Source organism: Myxine glutinosa, chromosome 3 (assembly GCF_964187855.1).
Source record: "Myxine glutinosa chromosome 3, kmMyxGlut1.1, whole genome shotgun sequence".
NCBI lineage: Eukaryota > Metazoa > Chordata > Myxini > Myxiniformes > Myxinidae > Myxine > Myxine glutinosa.
Genome location: NC_136263.1, coordinates 174,230,440 through 174,242,288, shown reverse-complemented (window position 1 = coordinate 174,242,288; position 11,849 = coordinate 174,230,440). Strand labels below are relative to the sequence as shown.

Sequence of the window (11,849 nt, the reverse complement as noted above, 5' to 3'; positions counted from 1 at the left end):
AAAGGCTTCCGTAGTATTCGAAAGCTGTTTCTTCCCTTGCGTGGCTCGAGGTTTGGCCAAGGACGCGGCCTTTGTCCCCGATGGAGAATGAGACGTTGGTGGCTGTCCGGTGGCGCCAGTCAAGGTTGTCTGCGCGCCCAGCGGGCCGCGGAGAGGGGCCCTCCCCTTCGAAGTCGGGTAAGGCGCTGGGCTCGTGGGTTCTGCTACAAGCCCGTTCAAGGTTGCCGCGCCTGCGCGACCGCGGCTGCGCGAGTCGAAGGGCCGCGAGCCGCGTGCCGATTTCTTGCACACTTTCGCGTAATGTCCCTTTAGCGAGCACAAATGGCAAATAGCGTCACGTGCCGGACACACGACTCGGGCATGACGAGGCCCTCCACAAAAAAAACATGCGGCCCCGCGCAAGGCCTTGGGTCTGCTGGTCGTAACGGCAGCTGTCAGGGTAGGGTCATCCTCCGGAGCCTCCCGGAGTTCAGCAGGCGGATCCACGTCCTCGTCAGTGGTACTCTCCGGCCGGGCGTGTAGTGAGGTGCCCGCCAAAAGGCGCGTGCGATCATAGGCGTTCGATTGCATCCGCGCTTCGGTATACACCGTCGCTTGCTCAACCGCCGTAGCGAAGGTCAGGTCGGTCTTCTCCAAGAGTTTGAGACGTAGTTCCTGGGAGGAGACCCCTGCTATGAAGGCATCTAAAAGTCGATCATCTTTAGCCTGCTCGGGAGTCCGTGGCTCCTTGGCGCTGTCCAGCATGAGCTGCCGGAGCTCCTGGGCGTAATGATCCATAGGCTCGTTGGGCTGCTGCCGCTGCGTCTGCAGCAAATAACGCGCATACACAGGGCTTTTTTCTTTTATATAAAGCCGCTTGAGCTCCGCGATGGTAAGATCATACGTCGTGCATTGAGCGACCGCGTGGTAGACCCGGTAGTCGATTTTTGAGTGTAATATTGCCAGCTTCGCGGCAGGCGTCGGAGCGGTCTCAGGCTCATCAAAGAGATGCTCCAGTTGTCGGAGCCAGTGCTTGAGTTGCAAGCCTCCGTCCGTGGCTTGTGGGTCGGCGCTGAAAATGGACACCGTCAACGTCTTGTTGCCAGCCATGTCAGCAGATCTTAAATGCAATTAAGTGTTGTGGAAAACCATTCAGGTCCGCACAACTTTAGTCCAACGGTTTGGTTTAATTGCATTTAGATCATCAGATCATTCCTGTAAGTAGAAATACACAATAAGCATACGATGCGACATCTCATAAAGCCATTCATATCAGTCAATGCAAGCAAGCTAGATATTCTATAAAGGCGTACCATTAACGAGGCTACCGATGTAACATGTCACAAGGGAGAAGTCTCGGAGCACTGACACAGCAACGGGTCTTATAGTCACGCCCCTAGTGGGGACAACAATGACAGCGAGCAGCGAGCATCCCCACCCGGGTTCAGTACGGATACGATTTCACTACACTCCCCTTGTTCGTAATGGCCGCAAATGGCGAAAACCGGTCAGCAGCTGCAGGTAAGGGCCGTCACTTTGCTCATCAGTTCAGTACTGCAATAAACGGTTGCTGTGAAAGCTCAAGTGGGGGAATCCCTGGCACTTGAGCTGCCATGGATCATCGGAGGGGCCTACGCTTTATTTCGTTTGATGCAATGCAGAGTCAATCTAGTGGGAAACACATATTTAGCCTACATAGAATAAGGAAATAAACTATTTAAAAAGATATATCGTGGCCTGTGTGTAAGTTTCATGGAATTAACTAGGAGGACGGCTGCGACCATTATTTACATTACGAGGGTGTTACACACAACAAAACCATACTTTTCACATTCGTTACACTTTCTCCAAAATTGTTACACTTCTCAAAACCGTTACCCTTCTCAAAACCGTTACACTTCTCAAATGCGTTACACTGCACCCTCCTTTCTTCAGGCCCGTCCTCAGGCCTACAAAACTTTAACTTAGTGTGACACGTAGGTGTAATTCCCTCTACAATTAACCTGACCCTGAGTGTGACAATCTTAAAACACAAATAAGTATGTCCCCCTATTGCATTGCACCCTGTCTAACAGACTCAAGCCCACAGCTAACCGAATTACGGAATTGTTCTCAAACTATACATTTATGGTGGGGAGCATTATTTACAGTGACGTTATTTCTTATTTACAACGCAACCCAGGACCTGTGTTTTTTTTTTTCTTTTTAGGGAACAAGAAAAAGAAATTCCTGTTGGGAGGGAGGAGACAGCACGCATTGCATCGATGCACCAGTACCAATACCACCAAAGCACCCAAAAGCACCACAAAGCACCAAAAGCACCACAAAGCACCAAAAGCACCACTCGGTGCACAGTCACCACGGTTCATAATAAACACAACAAAACAACTGGTGGTGGTCTTCTCTTTCTCTGCTGGGCCGATGTTCTTCCCGACGTCTTCTGGCTTCATGCGGCCTACTTGGAAATAATAAAAAACACAACTTGTGTTCATTTTTATTTAGGGCCTCAGGGGCCAACTAAGGGTGGTCCACCTGTTTGGCATAGGTGCCGCCTTACCGAGGTCCGCAAGCAAGATTCCCTGGCCACTATGGCCGGTCTCCAACAGAGGTGCCCTGCCCCAGAACCTGGGGTCCATCAAGTGGTACTTGGCCGCAGAACAGCGGTCCATAAAGTGGTACATCAACGCAATGCATGCTGGTTCTGAGAATCTCGTGCGCACAATGGCCATCTCACGCACGCTCCCCTCGGCACCCAATGGCGCACAGGTCCCCAAGTGGGAGACAAAAGGGGGGAAGACAAATGAGCGAGGGGTAAGGTCACAAGGGTACACGTCAATAAAGGCAATGCAGGGTGAAGTGCGTACGGAGAGCGAAGTGAGAAAAACTCGTCCCTACCGTACGTCACCCCCCCTGTCACCTACACTACCCTTGCCCTTACCCCATATTTACAAGAATTTACACCTTTACAAATTTGTCACTACGTCTTGTCTTCCCCATCTTTCCCTTCTACACCAAATTTGTCTCCAATCCCTCTACTTCAAAATTTGCCATCACCAATTCATCATCAATCCTCATAAGGAGGGAGAGATGGAATTGCGCACAATGTCACACCCACGTCATGATGCGTCTCACAATCCAAAACATTTGCATTAATGAAAAATAATAAAACATGGCATGGTGTGGAGTTACCTCATCTCAGGTGAGTGGATGCAGATGGTGCGAGGAGACTCCAATCCTAACTATCCTCTAAATGACCTTAACACTCTTTACACTACCCGGGGTCTTTCCCTGCCAATCCATTGGCCACTTACACTATGGGTTCTAAAAACCAAATTCCCATTGACCAAACTGTGGTGCTTCTCAATTTGGGGTCTCACTCCCCCGATTCATCTCCCGGTGCCCTTGCACAATTTCCGGGCTGAGTCGTGTAGCTCTCCCAGCAGGTCTACCCACCTGCACACCTCCACCACTGTAGTTGCCTCCGAGCTTACCTGCTCCTCACCTAACCTATCTAATTGGGGAAGGCCCCTCCTGGCTCTGTCACCCCTCGGTGCCCTCTGGCACTGGGCTACCCGGGTCCGTCCTCCGGATCCTCGGGCCCCATCCACAACTCTACCGGCTCCCAGAGCCCACCTGCGGTCTCACCTGGCCGACATCCTCACAGTGGTGGAGTGCCCAATCAACTACACATACTAACAGGCCACACGCCCAGCCATTTCCACGTCACTAATGCACCCATCCAAATACCATTCTTCCACCATGCACCACAGATGCCAATATCCAACCACAATTTACCTGTACCCTCTACCTAACTCTTACACTCCCCGGGTATTCGTGATGGGGTCCATCCTCCTTTCCCCCATCCACACCTTCGCACCATCCACTCCACTCCACAGTTTCCACCATACTCCCTCCACGACCATCCATTCCATGATACTCCATCTATCCCACACAACCATTCTCCATTCACCTGTAGTTGCACACCTGTGCAATCACACCTGGTGCCACCTGCACCCTCCTTCCTCCCCGGACCATTTGGTCAGCACAACTCACATCACTATCACTCACTCATACACTGCTCCATACACCTGTTCAGTTGCACACCTGTGCAATCTCAATATAACTCACACTCACAATCATTTACTCATACCCTGCTCAATACTCTTTCGATCCTCAAACACACGGCATCATCTCTTCTAACTACTCCCCTCTGGAACTTGCGCTTCCCAGTCGTCCCTTTAAACTATTGCGCTCCCTCGTCATTATTATCCACACTAATCTACCTGCGTCCCCACTACAGGTATCCTTGTCACTACCTAACCTTAACGTCACCTAAGGTCATCTTCGCTAGATCCCTACACACAATATCCTAACCCACCCGGGCTAGTTTTCACTGCCATAAACCCCATGAGGGATGGTGGATTGCCCATCCCACCACATCGGGGAGGTCCCACTATCAATTTCGCTCGTCCAAATCCAACAAATCAAAAATTTGCCATTTACTGCTAATCACCGTACCAATCATCAAATTTTGCCTTTTTCTAATTTTGGGTCCAAAACACTATCCTCATCACCCGTCTACTTATTAGATCCTCTCGGTGCGCCAATTCCCTTCTAAAGCTCGGCTTCGTACAGCCGAGCAATGAACGCGGGTTCTTTGGTGCCGGCGGCTGGATGCGTCCGGCACTCGGTGCAGGGACGGGGGCTTACCCGTGCTGAGATCCCACGCACCACCTCGGCGCGGAGCCATCCAATTGCCGGATCTCGACCTGCCGGAACGTCTCAATAAAAAGTGGTCGCCATGACGACCCTTCCTATCGGGCTGCCCGCTCCGCCGAGTGGAGCCCAGACGCGGCCGTTCCAAGTGAGGCACAGCATGGATCGCGTACGGTGGTCCTTTCGAACCCGCCGTGGCTCGGATCCCCGCTGGTTCTCGCGGCACGCGAAGCCCGGCACGCACCGAGGGCCCGATTCGGCTAAAAGTCACTCTAACCGCTAACCCGGTTACCGTCGATGCCTCACCTGCATGCTTACACGCATACGCTACCCCTTTCTTGCTCATACCTCCAGCTGTTCCCATGCTCCTCGTACCTTTCCTTACACACCTCGGTACACTCATTCCGCTCACAGACTTGATCCCACTCCTAACACCAATTGTTACAGACGCGGTTTAGATGTTACTTTGGGCCGAGCGGATGGTCCACCGCGACCGTTACAGGATCCCCAATTGGCCCGACTCCCCCAACGTTGACCAGATCGCACCACAGATATTCAATCGGGAAACCTCTAAAGCGACCGAAAGAGAAGGAAGAGAGAAGAAGACAGAGTACGGAGGAATAACAGGATTTATTATGTATTTTCACAAGCCAGAGCAACGAGAGCAATCGGTTATATTCAGCGAATGGAAGGAGCAGATACACAGTGCATCGTTAGCTTATACTAGTCTATTTACTTAACCCCAGGACAACGATTAGGACAGACTACGTTCACACTTACATGGGGGATATTGCAGGCAGGTATGGCTTGAGGATGGATGGTTGTTTTTGGGAGGCAATGGAGGGTCCAGCGTCGATTACTGCCTGGCGCGTCCTGTTCGTGGCCTGCGGCCCCTTAGCTGCCCCCTTAGCTGCAGCGCAGCTGGTCGCACGATGGCTCGCACACACCTGCTCGTTCAGGCGTCTTCCTTCTCCCCAGCAACAACGAGGGACAGCAAGCAAGAGGACGGGGTCAAAGCAAGAGCTTGGAGGACGCAAGAGCAAGAGGAGCAAGAGAAGAGAGTGGAGTGCGTCCCGCGGCGACTTATATTGGTTTTCTCACCGAACCTTCGCGCACTTTCTCGGGGGTTCCCGCTCCGCCCTCTCTTAGCCAAACCCCTTGTTCTGGGTTGGATGAGCGGGGCCGCCTTACTCCTCCCCCCTATGACGAGGGGGGCGACCCGTCTTCTCTAGCCACTCCCCTTGTTCGTAATGGCCGCAAATGGCGAAAACCGGTCAGCAGCTGCAGGTAAGGGCCGTCACTTTGCTCATCAGTACAGTACTGCAATAAACGGTTGCTGTGAAAGCTCAAGTGGGGGAATCCCTGGCACTTGAGCTGCCATGGATCATCGGAGGGGCCTACGCTTTATTTCGTTTGATGCAATGCAGAGTCAATCTAGTGGGAAACACATATTTAGCCTACATAGAATAAGGAAATAAACTATTTAAAAAGATATATCGTGGCCTGTGTGTAAGTTTCATGGAATTAACTAGGAGGACGGCTGCGACCATTATTTACATTATGAGGGTGTTACACACAACAAAACCATACTTTTCACATTCGTTACACTTTCTCCAAAATTGTTACACTTCTCAAAACCGTTACCCTTCTCAAAACCGTTACACTTCTCAAATTCGTTACAATATATACGATCAGTTATTTCTGCCATGATATAGCTGCTCTTAGCCAGCTTTGAAAATCTTGTCAAGATGGGTGATTCTGGTACCTGCAAATTCATGACTGTGCATCCGATGCACAACATTATAGAACAAGGAGATTTCATGATTGCTGCTTTCTTTCACATTCATACTTCAGCACCGCCACAGGTTCTGTCTCTACAAAAATAGCCTCTTCCTCCAAGATGTATCAAGTAAGATACTACAGTTTATTTCCCTTATAAATGCACGGAATTTTTTTTTTTTCTGACATCATTAACTTATTACAGCACAGAACAAATTGTATTTTGAGATTTGCACAAGACTCACCCCTCTCTCTCCCTCTCCACCTCAAAACTGAACTTATTCAATACTCTTAAGGTAAGCGTGAGCTATGAAAATTCAGAAAATAGGAAAGTATTCGAGAAGACAAACATTTGAAATTTTCTTTGTGTTTTTCTCATCAACAAACCAGAGAATAGAGATCATCCATTGTTTTAAATATTGATTTATTTTGTGTATCACCGTCAGGTTTGACACCAGAGACTTTATTTGGCTTCTCTCGATGATGTTTACGATTCAAGAAATCAACCAGATGTCGTTGTTGCTTCCAAATGTCTCACTTGGCTATCTTATTCATGATGACTGTGCCAGCACGAGCAGGCTAGTTGATGCCACAATTAATCTAATCAAGACAGAACATATAAATGAAGCCAGAACTGTGTGCACTCCCTGCGCTGCTATCTTTGGCACAAGTTCCACCTTTTCGAGTATCTCAGCACATTTTCTTGGCATTTATGATATTTCCCAGGTAACACATTAATATCCAAGATTTTTATAAACGATGTGGTTTTGACAAACCCATATATTTATGCATCATTGAAACATTCCCACAGTGTAAAATAAACCATGAATGCACAATATGTGAGATTTAACATCGACAATTATTTACTTGCTTTGGTATGAATCCAAGATAACAAACTGGGTCGAATTTTAAATATTGCCTCCTGATAATTTAAAACATCTGGAAAAACAATGGAAATCAAAATGCTTAAAATAGAAGTGTCTCAAAAAGTTAGAATCCACTTATTATAATGTGTATGTGGCTGTTTTATTTCATACCATTCATTACAGGTGAGCTGCACATCAACTTGCAAATGTCTGAGTGATAAAAACACATTTCCATCTTTCCTGCGCACTGTTCCCAGCGATACTTCACAATCGAGTGCGATGGCCCATTTGGTCAGCCATTTTGGCTGGATCTTCGTTGGCACTGTGGAGGATTATGATGAGTATGGAAAACAAGGCATAAACCAATTTTTGGCAGAAGCAGAAGATAAAGGTTTATGCATTGCTTTTCGTGAAATATTACCCAGACCAGAAAAGGAAGAACATGTCGAACTCATCACAAAGGTAATATTCCAGGTTGCTTTGCAAGTAATAATACTCCTTTAGAGTTTCTACTTCTAGTTTTATTGATTGTAGAGTTTTATACAATGCTTGAAGTTTCAAAATAATGCCTCAATTTTATATAACTTGTTCAGGTTGTGGCAACCACAAAGGCAAGAATTATTGTAGCTTTTAGTGGAGCACGACAATTTGCTCCTTTGGCTAAGGAAATGGTGAAAAATAATATTACGGGAAGAACTTGGATTGCCAGTGAAGACTGGGCCATGTATCATTTATTTACTGCAGAAGAATACGTTTCAATCTTCAAGGGGACCATTGGATTTGCTCTGCGACAAGGCAAAATGCCTGGCTTCCGTGAATTCATCCTGAAAATCAAACCTAAGTTATCCTTGACTACACAAAACAATGTTCTGGATCAGAAGCACGCAATGTTAATGAAAACGATCTCAAAGTACAAAATACTTGATCGAAAGCAAGAAGATATTGATGTTTTGCACTCAAGTGGCTTTCACAGACAAATGTTTTTGCCCACAATGCATTCCACTGTAATGAAGCAAAATGAAAATATTTGTTACCTTCGCAACTTTTTAAACAAAGAATGCGCAACATATCAGAAAGACTTAAAGTTCATGGGTTATAAAAACACAATGGACCTTAATGTGAAAAATGATATTTTCCCCATTGACAACAGAAGTTCTGAAATCTACAATGAACCATTCGTGGTGAAGAATACAACATTTTCCGATTCGTATGAGAACTTCATTTTGTTTTTTTGGCAAGTTACTTTCAATTGTACATGGGACAAAGGAAACTTTATGAAACGCCTGTGCACTGGCCATGAAGAACTCGATTTTGATAGTTCAACATTTGCAGACGTGTCTAATCCGAGAGTGGCTTTCCACACTTACATGGCTATTTATTCTGTTGCACACGCTTTGCACGACCTCCGTTCATGCAAACCTCGTCATGGACCGTTTGTGAATTATTCCTGTGCTGATGTTTCTCAATTCGAACCCTGGCAAGTAAGAGATGATGCACTCATGGTGAAGTATTTGCTGTGAACCAGTGGAATGTTGCACAGTAAGACTTGTTTTGAGTAAACGTCCTTTCTTTTTCTAGCTTTTATACCACTTAAAGAGAGTGACATTTCTGGATAATGTAGGACAAGTTTTCAGTTTTGATGAGAATGGAGATCCTCCTGCTGTGTATGACATTGTAAATTGGAAAGTGAATGTTCTTGGAACAATAGACTTGACATCTGTGGGAATATATGACGCTTCAATTAGTTCAGGGAATCCACTGCGATTTCTCCCAAGTGGAATCATATGGAATGAAAATGGCAAGGAGGTGAAACAATATATTCATAATTAAGGATCAAAACTATTCAAACTTTATTCTTAACGTTTCTTATAAGGTTGTCAGATAAATATGTCACTTTTTTTTTTGTTGTTTTATTTAAGGTTCCAATATCTGTCTGTGTGGATCAATGCAAAACAGGAACGCGTAAAGTTTACCGGAAAGGGGAACCCTTTTGCTGCTTTGATTGTCTTCTTTGCACTGAAGGGGAGTTCTCGAATGTTACTGGTAAGATTTTATGTGGAATGGGGATGGGAGATGAATTGGTGTTGATAACTAATTTCGTTTGATGTGAATTTCAATGAGAACAGCACAAATAATTACAAGGAGAGCAGACAATGGAGAACAGCTCAAGGCGTTTACTCAAATGAGAAAGAAAAAGAGCCCAACTCCAAATCAAATTATGAAGCTATCACTTGAGATGTATTTCATATTTACCAATTTATACTTTAGCCTAAAGGTTCTGGGTGTTTCGTGGATCCTGAAGATTTGTAGTGGAGGACTTTCATTCAAGACTACCATTCTTGACGTTGCCGGTGGGTGTCTTGGAAACCACCTCCAGGCGAAGACGAACTTTTTCTCCCAAGGTATACTGGGTAATATCGACCAGTGTCACAGGGCCAGGCTTGATGACAGAATTGAGTTGTTCAGGGAGCTGAGAGATAAAATTGAACATTCGCTGATGCCTGAATGTGGAGTCAGAGCCAATGGGATTACTGATTTCCTGGGTCAAAACCAAGATCCAGGCTTTCAATGACATATTTTATGCTACTGTCTTGTCTGTGCCTGTTTGTGGCGAAGATGTTGAGGTCACGAAGAGATTCACTTACCTGGGTAGTGATATTCATGTCTCCGCATGTTGTGAGCTAGAGTTTGATAGACATCTGGGTAGGGCCAGTGGAGCCATGGATTCACTGGACCATGGGGTGTAGCACAGTTGGTGATTATGCAAGAGGATGAAAGTCAAAGTGAAGTCCTTGGTGCTTTCAGTCTTGCTCTATGGATGCAAGACTTGGACTCTGACCAAGGACTTGAGAAAAAGACTGAAAGACCTGAAAAAGACCTGAAACCAGGGTTTCGTAATCTTTGACTATTGATGGTTGGACTTTGTGTCTGAGGGAGACTCAGATGAGATTTGTTACCCATATAGTCTGTGATTGTCAGCTGCGGCTGCATGGACATGTGGCTCGTTTTCCTTATGCTTATTCTGCTTACCAGATTCTCTCAGTGAGGGATCCACATGAGTGGAGAAGGCCAACCCAATGGGCCAGTAGATTGATCGGTATCTTAAGAAGATGAGATGGGCCATGCATCTGCCTGGGGGATGTCCAAACATAGGCTCCTGGAGTACCTGAGGAAAGTGGATATGGTGATGCCCTGCTCGGGCACATGTTCCCATACCTGACCTGAATATTTAACTGGTGCTAAGTGCCAATCGTGGGAGAGAGCAGGGATCACATTACTGCAATAAGCAGATAGTGAGACATAATGACCTGAACCCTACCAGGTGAGCAACTAGACTTGTTGCTGGTGCCTTCAATTTGGACTATCGTGACATAACATAGAAACCACCCATATCTGGCTGTTTTGACTTCTGTAGATCATCGACTATTTGCTGTTATTATGCTGATGTGTCCAGAAGCATATTTTGGCCTTCAAGTAAGACTTCTGCAAATCTTAAATCAAAGATGCAAGTGAGGACAGCTATCACAAGTCAATAAAATGTTCTTAAATGTTTTTCTTCGAGTTGATATTCTGTATACTGTATGTATTTTGAATGACGTGAACATTTGATGAGATCATTGGCAACATTAATTATCCTGTTTTATACAACCACTAAACTATCATACTGTAGCGGTTACCGCTGGATGTACATAATCGCCTTGCACCGGCCAGAACACGGCCAGACGCGCCTCTCCCGGGCATGCCCGGACTCACTGTTCCCGGGCACGCCCGAACCTCCCGGGCACGCCCGGTCTCGTCTTTCCCGGGCATGCCCGCTCTCGCCTTTCCAGGGCTCGCCCAGAGCGTCCGGGCATGCCCGCTATCGCCTTTCCAGGGCTCGCCCAGAGCGTCCGGGCATGCCCGCTATCGCCTTTCCAGGGCTCGCCCAGAGCGTCCGGGCATGCCCGCTATCGCCTTTCCAGGGCTCGCCCAGAGCGTCCGGGCATGCCCGCTATCGCCTTTCCAGTGCTCGCCCAGAGCGCCCGGGCACGCCCAGCCTCGACTTGCCAGGCCGCAGCCAAACACGCCCGGGCAGGTCCAGACTCGCCTTTCCAAGGCTCGCCCTTGATACCCGGGCATGCCCGGTATAGCTTTTGCCGGGCAAACTTCCTGACATAAATGTGTATATATATTGTTGCCCGAAAAACGGGCTTGTCAGAATACCTGAGCTGTTTTGTTTCAATAAAGCAACTCGGACGAATTCCGTCTTTGGTCGCGTCAATTCTTTCGACTCGCGTTGGAGCGCAGTTCCTTCATTGGTGACCTACCGACATGGATACGGCAGTGACGCTTAAACTGCCTCCCTTCTGGGAGGCTCACGCGGCTGTTTGGTTCGCCCAGGCGGACTCCCAGTTCGCCCTGCGAGGCATCACCGCGGACGACACCCGCTTCCACCATGTTGTGGCGGCGCTCGGTTCCGCCACCGCGGCCCGCGCCTTGAGCCTCCTCCAGCACCCGCCGGCTGCTGAC

At 47.5% G+C, this 11,849-nt stretch overlaps 1 long non-coding RNA gene across 1 annotated transcript; it reads right to left on the bottom strand.

Annotated features, from left to right (window-relative positions):
• Positions 1 to 1,146: 1,146 nt before the first annotated feature.
• On the bottom strand, positions 1,147 to 1,409 carry LOC144891173 (uncharacterized). The gene is made up of 2 exons (XR_013622763.1): positions 1,293 to 1,409; positions 1,147 to 1,194 (listed from the first exon to the last, which is right to left on the bottom strand). It is a non-coding gene; the product is annotated as an uncharacterized LOC144891173 (long non-coding RNA).
• Positions 1,410 to 11,849: the final 10,440 nt, after the last annotated feature.